Raw genomic sequence first — 19,207 nt, 5'->3', positions numbered from 1 at the left:
TCCTGAAAATATGCTCAGAGGTTTTACAAAATAGCAGCTATATTTATAGCTTTAAACTACAAGGGAATTGAAAATTACATTATTAGTCAGGAATTATGATTGATGCTGGCATAAGTCAAGCTATTAAATTAGAAGGGGATTATGTGTAATCTTAACCTCTGGGTAGTCTGGGGAAAGGAGTTCACTGTATGTTTCAAAGGTCAACTCAATTTGGAGGTGGGTGTATTTGCCACTGCAGAAGTATCTGAGATCTGAAGAATAATGACCTCCTGATTCCATTTTCAGTGTCTCAAACAAATGCTATTCCATTTGTTCAATTTTTTTTTTCCTTGACAGGATGATTGCTAATTTTGTTGGGTATGACTATAATATTATGTAACTTTTCAAAAAAATTCTCAATTCCTAGAGATACATTCTGAAGTATTTATGAAACACTGATGTTTGGTATTTACTTTAAAATATTTTAGGGGGAGGGACTTGGGTTGTAACTCAGTGATAGAGCACTCACCTAGCACAGGTGAGGAACGGGATTCAATCCTCAGAACCACATACAAACAAATAAATAAAATAAAGGTTAAAAAATATTTTAGGGGGAAAATGAAAGTGGAAAAAAAGATGAAAGAAAAACAAAGAAGTTGGTTGTTGGAGCTAGATGATGAACAGGGACTTAAATTAGTCTATTTTTGTATTTATATTTTTTCCATAACAAAATAAATGTTTTTTAAAGGATCAGGCTGCAGAAAACTGTGTTTATGAACTTACTTGTGTAAAAACAAAGTTTATAAATGGGTGTGTGTATATATATAAACACACAAGTATACTTGAGGATGTCTAGAAGGCACACCCTAAACTATCAACAGTTATTTTTGGTATTATGAAGACTAGAAAACTTTGCATTTTTATATTCCAAGTCTTTTTTTTTTTTTAAGTTGTAGATGGACACAATACCTTTATTTTATTTACTTTTTATGTGGTGCTGAAAATCTAACCCAGTGCCTCCCAGGTACTAGGCTAGCACTCCACCACTGAGCCATAACCCTAGCCCTTGCTATTCTGTTTGAAAGTATTATAATCAACAAGAATTACTTTTTTTTTTTTTTTTTGGTACAGAGGATTGAACCCGGGGCACTCAACCACTGAGCCACATCCCCAGCCCTATTTTGTATTTTATTTAGAGACAGGATCTCACTGAGTTGCTTAGCACCTTGCCTTTGCTGAGGCTGGCTTTGAACTTTCGATCATTCTGTCTCAGACTCCCTAGCTGCTGGGATTATAGGCGTATACCACCACACCCAGCACATCAGTATTGCTTATATAATTTTTTTTAAAAGGAGGGGGGATAGGGATATAACTCAGTGGTAAAGCACGCATGACAAGTGACCCTAGGGACACTTTACCACTGAGCTAAATCCCCAGTCCATTTATTTTGACATTTTAACATTCTGAGACAGGGTCTTGCTAAGTTAATGAGGCTAGCCGTGAGCATGTGATCCTCCTGCCTCAACCTCCCAAGGAGCTGTGTTATAGCTATATACCATCTGAACCACTTTCTAGATTTTTGTTTTGGTACTGGGAATTGAACCCAGGGTCGCTTAACTACCGAGCTGGGTGGTTATGTTTTATTTTGAGACAGTCTTGCTAAGTCCTTTGGGCCTTGCTAAGTTGCTGAAGCTATTCCTGGCCCTTTTTATTTTGAGACAAGGTCTCATTAAGTTGCTTAGGGTCTCACTAAGCCACTGAGGTTGGTCTCAAAATTGTGATTCTCCTGCCTAAACCTTCTGAGTTGCTGGGATTACAGATGTGTGCCATTGCACCCAGTTATAATAACTTTTAAAAAAGAAAAATGTATGCCTGGCATGGTGGCACATGCCTGTAATCCCAACGGCTCTGGAGGATGAGACAGGAGGATCGCGAGTTCAAAGTCAGTCTCAGCAAAAAGCGAGGCATTAAACAACTCAGTGTTTCATTCTAATTCTGTCTCTAAATAAAATACAAAAAACAGGCCTGGGGATGTGGCTCAGTGGCCAAGTGCTCCTGAGTTCAACCCCCGGAAGAACACCTCAACGGAAAAAAAAAAAAAAGATAGAATGTATGTATAATACTGCATTTGTTACAAGAATAAATATAAATATTAGCAAATATCTTTTAAAATGTGGAAGAATATACCAAGCTAGTGATGTGACTATATATTGATAGGGGCTTGGTAGAAATGACTTACATTTTCTAAATCCTCCAAGTTTATAAAACTGACATTTTTACCTACAATAATTTTGAAATCAGACAAGAGTTAACAGTAAATGAAAGAATTTTTCCCCTCAATGTTCCAGTTTTCCCACCCCAAAAAGCTTTGAGTTCAAGTCCTAACTTTACTACTGACTGGCCATTGGCCTGGGTAAATTATTGATAACTTGAATTTCTTTTTTCCCTTGAGAAGTTAGGGCATCATACCACCTACTGCACTACTGAGGCACACATCAAGATAACAGAGTGACCTGGAGGGCATACCAAAGTGGCAGGAGGCTGTTGCTATTGGAGGTACATAGGCATACCATTTACCCTGGTTCCCCCTCCAAATACTCTCTGGACCCAAGGTTCTGCCTAGTCTATACTCCTACACAGAGGCATAAGGGAAAATCCTGGGTCAAGATAGGTGTTGGGGTGGGACCAATCAGGAGACACTCACTGGTAAGCTCAGAGTTTGCAGGGTGTGGCAGCCTTGCAGCAGGCCAGGTATTGGGATAGGCTTGTATGTCCCAACTCCAGATAGATCACATCACTCTCATTCTAATTCTTAGTAGACTGATATCATGGTTCCTTTCCCTAGGACGTAGAGCTTCATCCTAGCAGGCACTGAAATATTTAGTGAGTGGGTATAGGCATGCATGATTGGCTTTGGTCAACTGCCAGGTGAGCTGCTCACAACCCTCTTTGCAATATATCCTGGGCTCCAGAGGTACACACCCCTCCTATGAGCCTCCTCTCTTTACCTCCTCCCTAACTTTATTCACAGGAACCCCACACCAATGTGGCAAAGCAGAGATAAGTAGCTTCCTCTGATGACTATCTAATGAGCAACTACAGAACAAAAGAATGTGGCCACAGCCTCATGGGCCCTGCAGGACTAGGAAAGTGGTCCAGAGAATAGAGGACTCTGGTTGGCTTAGGAACAAGACAGAATAAAAAGGAAATAGATCCTGAGCATACCTAAGATTCCCTCTTGCTAAAACTCTCCTGGCCCTATAGGGCCTATAGACTTTGACCTGACCACCTCACAACTTTATTGTAACTATTTTTGTGTTCCTGTACTTTTTTGGAGGGGTGGGAAACAGGATTCTGTTTCTCAGGATGGTCTGAGGATGGTTTCTCAAGTGATCTTCCTGCCTCATTTTTCCAAGGATCTGAGACTATAGGCATGTGCCGTCATACCTGGCCCTTCTTCATTCTAGATTTGAACCACTTTCTAGATTTTTGTTTTGATACTGGGAATTGAATCCAGGGTCGCTTAACCACTGAGCTATGTGGTTATGTTTTATTTTGAGTTAGTCTTGCTAAGTCCTTTGGGCCTTGCTAAGTTGCTGAAGCTAGTCTTGAATTTGCAATCCTCTTGCCTCAGCCCCCTGAGTTGCTGGGATTACAGGCATGTGCCCCTACACCTGGCTGTACTTACTAGTTTTTTAAAATCATATTAACATCTATCATTACTTCTGATCCTCATCCCGTTTTATAGATAAGGACATCAGGCCAGGGTGGCTGGAAGACTTGCCTAAGGGTGGGTCACCATACAGTGCCAAATTCAGACTTCCTAACACAACATGAGCACTCTTTTTACTCATATTATTCAAATAGCATGCAGCTTTACAAAGCTAAATACCCAGTCTTTGTTTTCCCTCAAATTCATTTTACAATGCTGTAAATTCTGTGCTTTGAAATAAATACAGAGCAAATTCATCACTCATTCATTCATGCAATCAACAGTTTTCTACTGACAACATTATTTCAGGTCTGATGATACCAACTGTGAAGGAGTCACAAAGAAGGGCAAGAACAAGTTGAGTCTGGCATCGGAGCTAGAAAAGACATATGGAGCCAAGTACAGTGACTCAAACCTGTAATCCCAGTGGCTCAGGAGACTGAGGCAGGAGGATCACAAGTTCAAGCCAGTCTCAGCAATTCAGCAAGGCTCTAAGCAACTTAAGCAGAAGCCTATCTCAAAATAAAAAGGGCTGGGGATGTAGTTCAGTTGTAAAGCGCCCCTGGTTCGAATCCCAATATAAAAAAGAAGAAGAAGAAGATATAAGAATTCTAACAAGGGGCTCCATTAAACTCACCTTCCTTTCCCCACCACCATTTTTCCTAAAGAGGCCCCTCCCTCAATAGGAAATCTGGTTCCCAGACTCTCAGTGATTTAAATAGGATATGGATCAAGCCTAAGAATCTATTACTTTTTAAATGTAACCCTCCCTCCACCCTAGATAATTCTCTGAAGAACAGTTTTCGGAAATCCAGCTCTAGAAGAAATGGACTCTACCCAAAACAGAGCATACCAGCACAGCACAATGTTTGAGAGGGACAATAACCTCAGGTCCCAACCTTCAGAATATACAAAACCTGCTACAATCCACAGGGACTGCAGAAAGGTCAGGAAAACTTGGGGTGGAGGACAAGTCTACTAAGATTTCAGACCAGTCAGCACTTGATCCATCCAGGACACAGCTGTTTGTTTAAGAAACAAGATCACACTTAGTTTTGTAAAACATTCCTCAATTTGAGACATCCTGAGAGGTAAATGTGGTGTTGGACTGAAAGCCGATTTACAATACTTAATGATCCCTTAGGAGTGCAGAGCCTGTATTTGACTGACCCAGCATCTTCACTCCTATTACCTTTCCAGAGCTGGCCTTTGGTCCACTTGCCCTGGTCTACCTCACAGGAACTGAACAAGTGAGAGAATGCAAGAGTTGAACATCCCTGCAGGAACCAAGGAACTTGACCTCATGAGGAAGTCTCTTTGTAACATTCTTGTGTTCAATTTTCAGGTTCTAGAGCACTGTAAGGATTCATTCTCTGCCTTTTCTGCCCTCTTTTAACTCTTAAGAATTCCTAGACCAAGGTGTACAGAGGCACCTAGAAATGTTATTCTTAGTTATGAAGGTTACAAATTTGGGTGATAAATAGTTGGCATGACTCTGGCAGGTTTCATTCCTGTAAGTATATGCTTCTTCATAGGGAAGCTTTTTGCCAGGAATCCTGAACCTGTCTATGCTGCTTATTAGGTTGCTGTTAGACCATATGTAGAGATGAGATGTGTATTCCAAGAATGTCTACATCATACTCACAGAAGGTTAGAGTGAAGAATTGAGTAAGTTAATTGGAACTTAGAACACACAGAAGACAGCTCTAAAATTTGAGAATCTAAATGGCGTTTAGACCACTAAGCTAGCCCTCTATGACTTGGCCTTCAAGTACAGGACCAAGGATATGAATGGCCTTTCAGGTCCAGAAGAATTGGCTTCTTTCCTTGGAGATGCACTGGTCCTATTCTCTGGAACCCTGTAAAAAGCTAAAATGGGATTATGACCACTACTGACACAAACTTTTAAGGGTCATCCAAGAGGCTGCCTTTTGTCATTCCAATGTCTTAAATGCTCCTTGACTTTAATGAACTTGTCTTTATAAAAACTAGCATGGCACAGAGGATTCAGATGGCTTGGAGTTCAAACCTCAGATCTTCCACGTATTCTGGCTTCAGACAATTTATTTTCTCTCTGAGCCTTTGGTCTCACTTATTTGTGAAAATAGGGCCATTACCTTCCTCACAAGACAGTTGTGCAAATTAAAGACAAAACAAGAGGCCAATTTCCAGACATACAGTGAAGTGCTTAAAAAATGTTAATCCCCCTCCCTAACGAGATCTCCCTCTCTCAGTTCACTGAACAATACTGCTTCCTTATATTCCCCCACAGACCTAAGCAATCAGCTGGGACTTGGTTATTTTGCTGAATGAATGAGTTACAACTTCCCTTTCTGAATGAGCATTATTCCTTGAAGGCAGATTAGGTGAGATATCAGAACTGTATAAATTTGTGCTGAGAGGAAATCTAGAATAGGACATAATTAGTTTGATCCAGAGAAGCCAGACTTTCCACTAAAATGTTAAAATCAGGGGCACTTGTTACATTTCTTATCATTACCAATAACATCAGCTAATCTACTCAGCTAGGTTCTTTAGTGAATTATGTCATTTCATCTTTACAGCCTGCCTTGAGGCAAACATTACTGTAACATTGTTAGCATCCCCTGTATGTTAAATTAAGGCTCATACTAGTTAGGTCACTTGCCCAATGACAACGGAGCCAGTCACAGACAAAGCTTCCCAACCCCAAGCCAATGTGCTTAATAGATGGGACCTTAGGGATCTGTTATTGTGTTTCCTCATGCCTTGTCCCAGCTTCCAAGTGCTTTAGTCAGCACAGGGTCAGGCAGTTCAGGAGCACCTCATCAATGTATACTGTACTATCAGATACCTAAGAAAGAACACTTAGGAATGTACAACTCAATACAAATCAATCTAGACAACCAAAGTTATGGAAAATCAGTATTCTACAAGAAAAACATTCTTCAGTGGGGTTTTCTTTCCCCCAGACTAGAAATGTACATGTAACTGCATCAATACTTTTTCTTTTCTTTTCTTTCTTTTTTTTTTTTTTTAAGTATGGTCCAAACTCATAAACAAATGGGGCGGGGGGAGTCAAAAATTTGCAGTGAGAAAACAGTTCGGGTATTATTCCAAAATTAGGACCCACTGTATATTAAAGGATAACACTACTTACACAGAGGATTAATTATGCAGTGAACTGTTTATTGTACACTCTAGAAAGCATGTCCTAGGGCCAGCAGCACAGTACCCCTGGGAGCAGCCATTTGATAAAATGTATGTGAATGAATGGTAGAAATTTGCCAATTTCAACTCAAACCAATATACCTGGGGGAAATACTGTACTAAGAAAAGACAGATCCCAATTGAGAATTGGATTTCTAGTAAACACAGTGGAAGGAGCAATATGGAGGTAGAAGACTTGGCCTGAGACCCAGCTTTGCCACTTGCCAAGCCAGTGTCCTTCATGTGCCAAAAGTGGTAACTGTGCCTGCCCTTCTTTTTTTCCCCTTTTTGGTACCCTTTCCTTGCCCCCTTGCCCCTCCCCATTCTTCCCTCACCTTTGCCCAATCCAAAGCTCCTCTACCCATCCCTTGCCCCCTCCATCATGGATTAGCAACCACTTATCAGAGAAAACATTTGGACTTCGTTTTTTGGGGGGATTGGCTTAGTTTGCTTAGTCTGATATTCTCCAACTCCATCCATTTACCAGAAAATTTTATTCTCTTTTAATGCTGAGTAATATCCATTGTGAATATATATCAGTTTCTTTATCCATTCATCTATAGAAGAGCATCTAGGTTGGTTACACAGTTTAGCAATTGTGAATTGTGCTGCTATAAACATTGATGTGGCTGCATCATTATATTATGCTATTTTTAAGTCCTTTGGGTATAAACTGAAGAGTGGGATAGCTGAGTGAAATGGTGGTTCCATCCCAAGTTATTTAAGGAATCTCCATATTACTTTCCAGATTGGTTGCACCAATTTGCAGTCCCACCAGCAATGTGTGAGTGTGCCTTTTCCCCCACATCCTCATCAACACTTATTATTGCTTGTATTCTTTTTTTTTTAAAGAGAGAGAGAAAGAAAAGAGAGAAAGAGAGAGAGAATTTTTTAATATTTATTTTTCAGTTTTTGGCGGACACAACATCTTTATTTTATTTTTATGTGGTGCCGAGGATCAAACCCAGCGCCCCGCGCGTGCTAGGCGAGCGCATTACCGCTTGAGCCACATCCCCAGCCCTGTTGCTTGTATTCTTGATAACTGTCATTCTAACTAGAGTGAGATGAAATCTTGAGAGTAGTTTTGATTTCCTCAGCCCATTTTTAGATTTTTTTAGTTTAAGACAGGGTTTTGCTAATTTGCTTAGGGCCTTGCTAAATTGCCTCCCAAACTGCTGGGATTACAGGCATGAGCCACCATGCCTGGCCTGCCTTTCTTTTGTTATAAGAAAAGTTTATGGGGATGGGGATGTGGCTCAAGTGGTAGTGTGCTCACCTAGCATGCGTGAGGCACTGGGTTCGATTCTCAGTACCACATGGAAGTGAAATAAAGATATTGTGTCCACCTAAAACTAAAAAATAAATATTTTTTTAAAAAAGAAACGTTTATGAATAAGAGTTTTGTTTTGTTTTCATTAAGTCATTGAAACCTAATTGATTTTATAAAATCTCACAAATATTTATAAAATATCATTAATTCAATTTTTTTTAGTTGTAGATGGACATAATACCTTTATTTAATTTATTTATTTTTATTTGGTGCTGAGGATCAAACGTCACACATGCAAGACAGGTGCTCTACCACTGAACTATAACTCTAGCCCTCATTAATTCAAATTTTAACCAAGATTGAGCTAATAACCTCTAAAATACTCTGAAGGCCGAATATTAAAAAAAAAAAAAAATTTAAGTTAATAAGGTTTAACTAATTAGGGAAAAAAACTTTCTGAGAGTTTAATAACACCCAGTAAATATTGACAAAACAATGATTTCACTTTTCTTTTCAACAGGAGGTCCTAAAGAGGACTGACTGTGGTTAAAAATAATACAAACAAAATGACACTATTCTGAATAATCTATAATATCAACTTTCACAAATCAGGCTGTGTCTTCCATTAATGGCCACTGCCATTAACTGTGTTTATTGCCAGTGCAGTTTGACAAACATTTAGAGAATGCCAACTACTAGGATCAATGATAAAAACAAAGCAGACAAGGTTCTGTTTCTTGACTTCAAGGAGTCTAGAGTCAAGTCAGAATTTAATTGTAAAAAGCTTCTTATTCTGTAATGTGCCTTGGCAAAGATGATAGTGCTAAGAAAAGAAACTTTTCTGGGCTTTGGCCAGGATCCAATCTCATATCCAGAAAAGTCCATCTTTAAAAACACCACTATTGCTTACATCACAAGGTATTTCTGAAAAGTACCTATGATAATAGATATTGAACTGCTGGAAGTCATAGAGACTACCATGGGGGCTGGGGATGTAGCTCAAGCAGTAGCGCGCTCGCCTGGCATGCGTGCGGCCTGCGTTCGATCCTCAGCACCACATACCAAAAACAAAAGATGTTGTGTCCGCCAAAAACTAAAAAATAAATATTAAAAAAAAAATTCTCTCTCTCAAAAAAAAAAGAGACTACCATGGGAATTAACCTGATGACTAAGCCCAGAGTAGAAGTCACTACGGCCATTTCCACAGGACACAGAGATTTGGTCAATAACTAGAAGTGCTGCTTCAGATCTCTCTGTGTCCTTAGGCCACATGGGGGACCACTCAAATACTGTGTTCCCATTGACCTATGAAATAAAGAGACAGACCCACTTCTGTAGAGTTGAAAAATAAAGACGTGGGGTTACAATAACTGGACAACAATGAAGGTCACCACTGAGAATCCACTTGGTCCTAATTTATAATCCACATTTCTAGCAATGATTTCATCCATATGAAACCAAAGGTAAATCTAACAAAAGAAAAAACAAACAAATTGGTTTTTATGAAAACTTAAAAATTCTATGCACCAAGACAGAGTAAAATGGCAACACACAAAAAGGGAGAAAAATTTGTGGATCATATATCTGATAAAGGACTAACTTCCGGAACATACTAACTACCAGAACTAAATCCTAAAACTCAACAAACAAAAACAATCCAATTAAAAAATGGACAAAGGATATGAATAGACATTTTTTCCAAAGAAGATATATAAACAGCCAATAAGCACATGAACAAGTACTCATTATCATGAATCATTAGGGAAATTAAAATCACAACTACGAGACACCACCTTATCACATTAGGATGGCTACTATAAAATAAACAAAAGAAAGCAAGTATTGGCAAGAATATGGAGAAAGAGAACACTTACACACTGGCTGCTGGTGGGAATGTAAGATGGTGCACCTGCTGCAGAAAATAATATGGAAATTCCTCAAAAAATTAAAAACAGGACAGGCATGGTGATGAATGACTTTAATCCCAGCTACTTGTGAGGCTGAGGCCGGAGGATCATAACTTCAAGCCCTGCCTTGGCAAATAAGTGAGATCCTGGGCTGGGGATGTGGCTCAAGCGGTAGCGTGCTGGCCTGGCATGCGTGCGGCCCGGGTTCAATCCTCAGCACCACATGCAAAACAAAGATGTTGTGTCCGCCAATAACTAAAAAAAAATAAAATATTAAAAATTCTCCCTCTCTCTCTCTCTCTCTCTCTCTCTCCCCTCACTCTCTTAAAAAAAAAAATAAGTGAGATCCTGTCTCAAAATAAAAAATAAAGAACTGGTGATGTAGTTCAATGATAGAATGCCCCTGGGTTCACTCTCCAGTATTACCAAAAATTAAAAATAAAAAAAAATACCATATGATAATTCCATTTCTGGGTATGTATCTGAAAAAAGAACCGAAAGCAGGGTCTCAAATATCTATTTGTTTATAGCAGCAATATTCACAACAGCTACAACATGGAAACATTACCAGATAAATAAATAACCAAAATGTGGTATGTACATATAATGGAACACAACCAGCCTTTAAAAGGAAGAAAATTCCAACATATACTACAATATGGATGAACCTTGATTGAGGACAGTATGTTGAATGAAACAAGTCAATCACAATAGACAAATACTACATAATTCCACTTATAGGAGGTATTTGAGGGTTGTCAGAATCAGACACATTCAGGCGCAGTGGCACAAACCTATAATCCTAGTGTCTCAGGAGGCCTAGGTAGGAGGATCAGATTGCAAGTTCAAAGCCAGCCTCAGCAATTTAGCAAGGCCTTAATATGGTTGCCAATAGGCAAGGGGAGGAGGGAAAAGAGAATTATTGTTTAGTGGGTAGTGAGTTTGGGGTTGGCAAAATGAAAACAGTCTGGAGACACATAATGATAATGTTTCCATAACAATATGAAAGTACTCAAAACCACTAACCTGAAAAAAATCATTAAGATGGTAATTCTTTTCTTCTTTTGGTGCTAGAATTTGAACACAGGGACACTTTCTTTACTATTGAGCTACATTCCCAGGTCTTTTTATTTTTTGTTTCGAGACACGGTCTTGCTAAATTGCTGAGGCTGGACTGGAACTTGTGATCCTCCTGCCTCAGCCTCCGAGTTGCTGGGATGACAGGCATGGGCCACTATAAACATCTTAAAATGATAAAAGAACTGGAGATGTAGCTCAGCAGTAAAGCTCCTCAGTATGGGGGTGGGGGGGATAGTTAACAGTGAATACCTCTAGGCCAGTTACTCTGGAGAACACGGCAGGAGGATCACTTGAAACCCAGCAGTTTGAGACCAACCTGGGCCACACAGTAAGACTCCATTCTTTGGGGAAAAAAATTACTATGTACAATGAATAGAATAAGGGATGTTTGAGGTGGGGAGAGGGAGGCTTTTAGTATTTTCCAAAATATCTAAAATAAGAATATATTATTTTCACAATTTAAATTACTGAAGTGTCTCTTTTAAAGTACATCTCCAGAATGATCTGATTATAGCCAAATACTGTGGGGTCAAGAGAAACACAGTTGCACTAAAACTTCTGTAGTTATGAACAGCTGTCCATACAAACCACAGACTCCTCTACTCCCTACTGATAATGAGGCAAACACCAGAGGAGCTTCCAAATGGAAGGATCCCCAAGTGGTTTTATTACATCCTGGATGATGCTGTAGTTTCTGGACACAAGTAGTATCCCTTTCATTTGACTACTGTCACCCAACTCTGCATGATCAGCAGTGGTTGGGGTTGTGCCAAGCTCCACATGATCAGCAGTCTCAGACAGACAACTTACTCTGTACTTCAGCATGTCCAAATCCAACCACATTCAGCTCAGGGAGCTACCAGTATTGCATCAGATTCTGCCATTCAGCTCACTCTGAGTTAGTTACTTCAAGCGGCTTCAAGGGATTTGCAAATTCTATTTATAATAGAAATTGTATATAATGACAAATAACCCAATTAAGAAATGGGCAAAGGATTTAAGTAGACTTTTCCAAATAAAATATACAGATGCCAATAAACACATGAACATATTTAACATCATCAGTCATTAGGGAAACGCAAATTAAAACACTTCATACCCACTAGGATGGATATATTTTTTTAATGGGCAATAACAAGTGTTGAGGATATAGAGAAATTGGAATTCTCATATATTATTAGTAGGCACATAAAATAGGACATCCACTATAGAAAATAGCTTGGCAGTTTCTCAAAAAGTTAAACACAGTGTTGCCATATGACCCATCAATTTTCACTTCTAGGTATTTATCTAAGAGTACTGAAAATACATTCAAACAAAAACCTGCACACAAATGTTCATAGGAGCATTATTCATACTTACCAAAAGATAGAAAAATCTGTGTCAGTAAACTAATGAACAAACTTATGGATAAACAAATTGTGTTATACCCCTAGTGGAATATTACTGAGTAATAAAAAGGAATGATATACTATTACATGCTATCACACTGATGAACCTTGAAAATATGCTTATGAGAATGCCAGACACAAAAGGCCACATACTGTATGATTCTAGTTATATTAAATGTTCAGAATAGGCAATTCAGAGACAAAAAGGAGATTAGTGGTTGCCAAGAGATGGGAAGAGGGGAGAATAGAGTGACTGCTTACATATAGCAGTGATGACTGTACAACTTTGTGAATATACTAAAAACCACAAAATTACACACTTTAAAGTGGTGAATTTTCTGGTATGTGAATTACATATAAAAAAAGTTTGAAAGACATTCTACAAAATATTAGGCCAGTCCTATTTAAAAGTTTACAGTCTTGAAGGACAGACTGAGGAATTGCCCCAGACTGGAGACTTGATAACTCAATGTTATCCAAGAGCTCAGATTGGATCCTGGGACAGAAAAAGAATTGGACAAATGACAAAATTTTAATAAAATGTATAGATTAGAGCCAGGCACCTGCAACTTGGGAGACTGAGGCAGAGGATTTCAAGATTGAGGCAAATTTAGTGAGAACCTATCTGAAAATAAAAAATAAAGCCAGGCGCGGTGGTGCCCACCTGTAATCCCAGTGCCTCAGGAGGCTGGGGCAGGAGGATTGTGAGTTCAAACCCAGCCTAAGCAACTTGAGAGGCCCTAAGCAACTCAGTGAGACCTGTCTCTAAATAAAATACTTAAAAAGGGCTGGAGATGTGGCTCAGTGCCCCTGGATTCAATCCCTCGTACCAAAAATAAATAAATAATAAAAATAAATAGCTCAGCAGTAACAGTGGTAAAGCACCCGAGTTCAATACCAGGTACCACTACCCCCCCGAAAAAGTCTATATAGTTAGTAGGTTTTAATCAATATTAAGTTTTTTGCTTAGATAATTTTAATATACTTATGTAAAGTGTTAATATTAGGAGAAGTTAGATGGAGGGTACGCAGTAAGTCTGTGAATTATTTTCACAGACTAAAATCATTTTAAAATAAAAAATTTTAAAAAATGTACAAGATACAGGTCAGAAGCTGACAGATTTTTTTATTTTAATGTAAAGGGCCATATAGTAAATACTTTAGACTTTGTGGACCTTATAGTCATTTTGTTACCTACTGCACAGTTACAGAATTAAAGCAGCCAAACACAATATGCAAATGAGTGTGGCTGAAATTGAACACTGAAATTTGTCTTTTTTTAGTTGTACTTGGACATTTATTTATTTTTTATGTGGTGCTGAGGATAGAACCCAGTGCCTCACACGTGCTAGATAAGCAATCTATCGCTGAGCCACAACCCTAGCCCCTGAAATTTGATTTTCCTATCATGAAATATTATTGTTCTTTTTGATTTATTCCCCATTTAAAAATGTAAGAGCCATTCTTAGCTCACAGGGCAGGCAAAAAGAAGTGGTAGAGCTAGATTTTTGCCAATTTGTGCTTCAATTAAAAAAAAATAGGGGGCTGGGGATGTGGCTCAAGCGGTAGCGTGCTCGCCTGGTATGCATGCGGCCTGGGGTTCGATCCTCAGCACCACATACAAACAAAGATGTTGTGTCCGCCGATAACTAAAAAATAAATATTAAAATTCTCTCTCTCTCTCCCTCTCTCACTCTCTTTAAAAAAAAAAAAAAAATAGCCAACTGCCTTGCCTTCAAAACCTAGGGACTTTCTCTATAAATCTTGTGTTAACTGAAGTTTTTTAAAAATACTTTTTAGATTGGTAATATTTAAACCAGCAAATATTTAATGCTTTATTAAACCTTTTAATCAGAGAAGTGAGTGAAACTTTTATTGGCTATTCGGACACCTTCGTTCAAAGTGATGAAAAGTGTGTTATGTTGATAGGCTGTAGCAGTGGTTGTAAAGTATACTGCCAACAGCCACATTCTTTATTTACTGGTCTGTGGCCTTTTACTGTGCTTTGTATCAGAGTTCTTAACAAACTTAATAAATCACCTAAGTCTTAGTGTAAAAAAAAAATTCATATCAAATATACTTGGCAACACTAAATTAAACAAGTAAAACAAGTTATTAGCCTAGTTTATAAAGCACCCTTTTTTGTGATACTGGGGATTGAACCTAGGGGTGGTTTACCATTGAGCTACACCCCTAGCCCTTCTTTTTTATTTATTTATTTATTTATTTATTTATTTATGGAGACAGGGTCTCACTAAGTTATGAAATTGGCCTCAAACTTTGAGATTCTCCTGCTTCAGCCTCCCAAGTAGTTGGGGATTATAGGTGTGCATCACCCTGTTGGAGCTTATATAGCCCATTCCTTTATTGCAGACTTCTCAATACCTTTAATGTGGTACTATACACTGAGAAGTTCTAAGAATAGTATGCAGCTTTTCCCAAACTTATTTTTACCATCAAACCCTTTTTTTCAGAGGCATCTCTTCAGACCAGTGGCCTTATTAAAGCATTGATTCAGGTATTTCATTAATACCTGAAACTCCTGGATTGATAAATTTTAAAAACCCCAACAAATTAAGAACATTTTACCCAGCACCCTGATAACATCTGAGTAAGCATTTCACAACTTTTTTTCCCCCTTGAGAAACACAAACAAAGTTAAAAAAAAAAAAAAAAAACAGGCATAAAGTTTTGGCTAAACCAACCTTTTTTTTGAGGAGAGGGGTCTGCAGAATTGAGTGATAATTTTGAACTTCTGCTCCATAAGACAACATAATCTTAAATATTCTAACAGGTGTTGTAAAAGTGATCTACTTGGGAGTTTCGTAAAGCACAAAATAAGGAAATGTGATGTTTGATGAGAAAACTAAACACATGCTAAAACATCATCTGTAGATTACACACAAATGAGGATGAACTGGCAAATTAATCCATCATAGAATGGGTTTTATTTGCTGTATGGAAAGCTAGCCTACAGAGTTAAAAAAGCAATTCTCTCACATCTGCATACACACTGTTGGAGAAAGAAAGGATTAAAGAGGGATGTATGTCCCAGAAAGAAGGTTGAACTACAAATTCAAGAGGCCCTTCATTCTGTGATATAGAGTTCACTGGTTTCTTCTGGTCACAAAGTCTTCAGAGGCATTTCCAATTTGTTCTTAGAAAATAAGCTATTAACCAATGGATGACATTCTGTTTTGTTATTCATAAACAGTTCAAGCACCTCTATCATATGTTGGGGCATTCCAAAGTCCTTAAAAAGGATGGTGCACAACCAGGAAGATATTTCATAGATCAGGTGCTAGATGTAGGCTAGGGGGAATAAAGGTGTCAAGAAAATAAAGTTGGAAAAAGAAATCTCACATTTTCTCTGAGTGCAGAGTCAGCACCAGAAAGATTCAAAGTAAAATTACTTAGAAGCAGAGACTTTGGAGTTCGGAAAGACCTTCATCTAATACTTGCATTCCTCCTTCCACAAGGAAACAATCCATCCTATCGCTAGTCACCGCTGATGATTTTTCCATTAAGTTCTTCTAGTAAGCAAAAATCTTGTCCTCCTGTAGAATCCACCTATTAAGCCTAGCTCTACTTCTTTCCACCCCGAAGATGCAGTGGAAGCTCTCTTCTCCATAACTTTTTTTTTTTTTACCTTCAGTTTTAAAAATGTTATTTTCCTTTCAGTGTTCTTTTTTTCTAGCCTAACTATTCCAGTTTTTTCAGTTCCTGAACGGGCCCAAACTGCCTCAAAGCGAAGAAAAGATATCTGGTATTCATAGCAGAAAACACTTAAGATCATTGGGCTTCAAACATCAGAAAGATTCAAAGTAAAATTATTGGAGTATTCCAAGGCGAATACTCAAATCACGGTTTCCTAGGTCCTAAACGCAGATTCCACACCAGTTGTTTGGTTTTAGCCCAGCACTTCAATGCCGGCAAAACAGGAGATTTCAAAGTAGATGGTGTGAAAAACATTTTGAGAAGCACTGCCCCGCTTTACAAGTAAGGAAACTAGGCTCAGCAAAGAAAAAGGATCTGGCCTGGAAAGCACAATTTGCGGTCGGTGGCGAAGTCTCGAACCCATGTCTTTTAACTCTCACCATAAATCTGTTCAACACATTCCGCACCCCTCGGTTTCTCTATTCGAGGTAAACTCGTTAAATGCACCACCATATGAGAGGGGCGGTTCCGTCCAGGAGAAAGGAACGAAATCAGGGTAAGCCCTTGCCTGAACCGGAGCTCTGGGGAGCCCTTTTCTTTCTCAAGGCCTCGATTTCCCTAATCTATACTCATGGGACGAAAGACCACAACGCCAGCCTGACTGTTCTTCTGGGGACCGAGGGCTCCGGGCAGGGCCAGGTTTGTCTTTGAGGCCCTGGGCTCAGGTGTCTCAGTACGTGAGCCCCGAAAATATCGAACCGGATTCCCGGTCCCCACCTCCCTTGTCTCCTCCCCAGCCCTTCACGTACCTGCCTCCGCGCAGCTAACGCCGCAGAGGCCGCCCCAGCCTACGGGTACGTCCCGGACGAGAGTCCCACTGCCTCGTCAGTCTACAAGACTAGAACTCCGACCCCTCCTACGCGAATTCTCGTCACCTGACCCAGAGCCTCCCCTCTCAGAGGAACTTCCGGCTGCAACCGGAAAAGGTACGTCCAGAGCTCTAAGGTTCCGCCTGCCGACAGGTCGTGGAGGAACGTAAGGTAGAACAAGAAGTCGCTCCTTGAATAAAAGGTGATTCCGGAAGTACCAGATAAGCTTGGGATATCTTGTTGCAGCAGAATGTAAACATGATAATAATGAGAAGAGCTACTAGCGTCAATTCAGGGCAATTTCAGGATCAAAATACACAGTGATAATAATAGAGTATAACTAATTGAATAAAATAGTAATCCGTAAGTTTTTACGACACACAGAAATGAATAAATGGGAAAAAAATAAACCTTTCCATTAGGAGAATGCCATCTAATAGACATTATTAGAAAATCACAATTGAATGATAAATTAGATGTTTGCGTAATACAGTGTCTCCCACAAATTACTTATTGATTATAAAAGAAAACTAATGGTGTTACAGGAATGTATCTAGCATAAAAAACAAATCAAAGTTATCGAAAGTATTGTCAAAGTAAGGGGTCAAGTAGAGATCTTATGCCTCCTCATAAGATGACCTGAGAAGGACATCTCTTCAGTGGTCTTTCTTTTACAAGTGCATGGCCCTGGGGATGGAGGTGTAGTTCAGTGGGGTAGAACGTGTCTAGCATTTGTGAGGTCCTAGATTCCATCTCCAGGAACCAAAAAAGAAAAAAAGGGTGTGGTTCAAATCTCCAAATCCAAACTGAGGGACTACGATCAACTATAAAATAACTGTCAGGGTGGAGAACAGCTGGGGAACTGTTTCTTTTTTTCAGTTTAAAGAAGACTAAAGAGCACAACAACAAAATTGTGTGCCTGGGCTGGACTAAGGTGATATGGTCAAATAACTATAATGGACAATATTGACACAAGTAGTAAAATTCATGTATGAATTGTGGATTAGCTGCCAGTAAATATTGTATCAAATCACATACTTCTTATGTGTGGCTTTGTGATACTAGATATTGAACCCAGGGCTTTGAATGCTAGGCATGCACTCTACCAATGGATTATATCACCAACCCTTTTTAATTTGTTTGCGGCAGGGTCTCACTAAATTGCTCAGGCAAGCCTCAGATTTGTGATCTTCCTGCTTCAGCCTCCCTGGTAGCTGGGATTACAGGAGCATGCCATCATTCCAGGCCTCAAATCACACATTGATAGCCTTTCCCTGAGCTGCAGTTTGCATCCAGGCAGTTGTCCTTAGCAGCATTCTTATGTCTTAGCAGCATTCTGTTGTTTCATTCATTCGACAAATATTTATTAAGGGTTAATAATTATCTCAGAGACTTAGGGTTTGGGCATGATAAGGGAATTAATGTAATAAATGGTATAAACTCATAGATTAAGCTCTTAGCTGTAACCAGGAAATGCATGGGGGTATTTACAGTCACACAAATCTGGAAGAGTCTAGGATCTAAGAAAAAGAATAACAGCCCCCTGATATCCAGGAGCTGGCCTGGCATTACAGGTAGATCTTTGCCTTCTTCTGTTGATATAAAAACTCGACATCAAACAAAGGTGTTATGTGACCATGATCAAGACAACAACAAGATCCCCTCCTTAATCTTGTTTGACCCCAGACAAGTCATAAGCATTGTTCAAACCATAAAAATGATAAAATATTTCCTTATCCTCACTCCAATAGAGATTATAGCTTTATAATCTCCATCTAAAATTTACCACGGTATACATTCATAGACAGCATTGCAATTCAGATTAAAGCTCCTCTTCCTTAAACCCCTCCCTAAAATCACCTGACACAAGCCCAAATCCTCTATGTTCTTTTTGTTGTTGTTGTGCTGGGGATTGAACCCAGGGCCTTGTGCATGTGAGGTAAGTGCTCTACCAACTGAGCTATATCCCCAGCTCCCCCTTTCTAATACTGGTACTGAGATGCCTCATTGTTTTTCATGGTTCCTGCTATACCACCAACCCCAACCCCTGTAAAAAGTGATAAACCAACTTGCTTAACCAAGTTGTTCTGATATATTCCTATATCAGAATTTGGTTGTGAGACTATTTGGAACAGGTTCAGCACATAATAAGT

The 19,207-nt window shown here is 39.1% G+C and overlaps 1 protein-coding gene across 1 annotated transcript in view; it reads right to left on the bottom strand.

Annotated features, from left to right (window-relative positions):
• Rnf185 (ring finger protein 185) overlaps window positions 1-17,103 on the bottom strand; it is a 36,843-nt gene extending 19,740 nt beyond the window's left edge. The window contains exon 1 of the mRNA XM_076865557.2: window positions 16,995-17,103. The gene's annotated coding sequence lies outside the window, so the exon portion shown is untranslated. The remainder of the gene's footprint in view (window positions 1-16,994) is intronic.
• Window positions 17,104-19,207: the final 2,104 nt, after the last annotated feature.

Source organism: Callospermophilus lateralis, chromosome 1 (genome assembly GCF_048772815.1).
Source record: "Callospermophilus lateralis isolate mCalLat2 chromosome 1, mCalLat2.hap1, whole genome shotgun sequence".
NCBI lineage: Eukaryota > Metazoa > Chordata > Mammalia > Rodentia > Sciuridae > Callospermophilus > Callospermophilus lateralis.
This window is presented reverse-complemented; position numbering and strand designations above follow the sequence as displayed.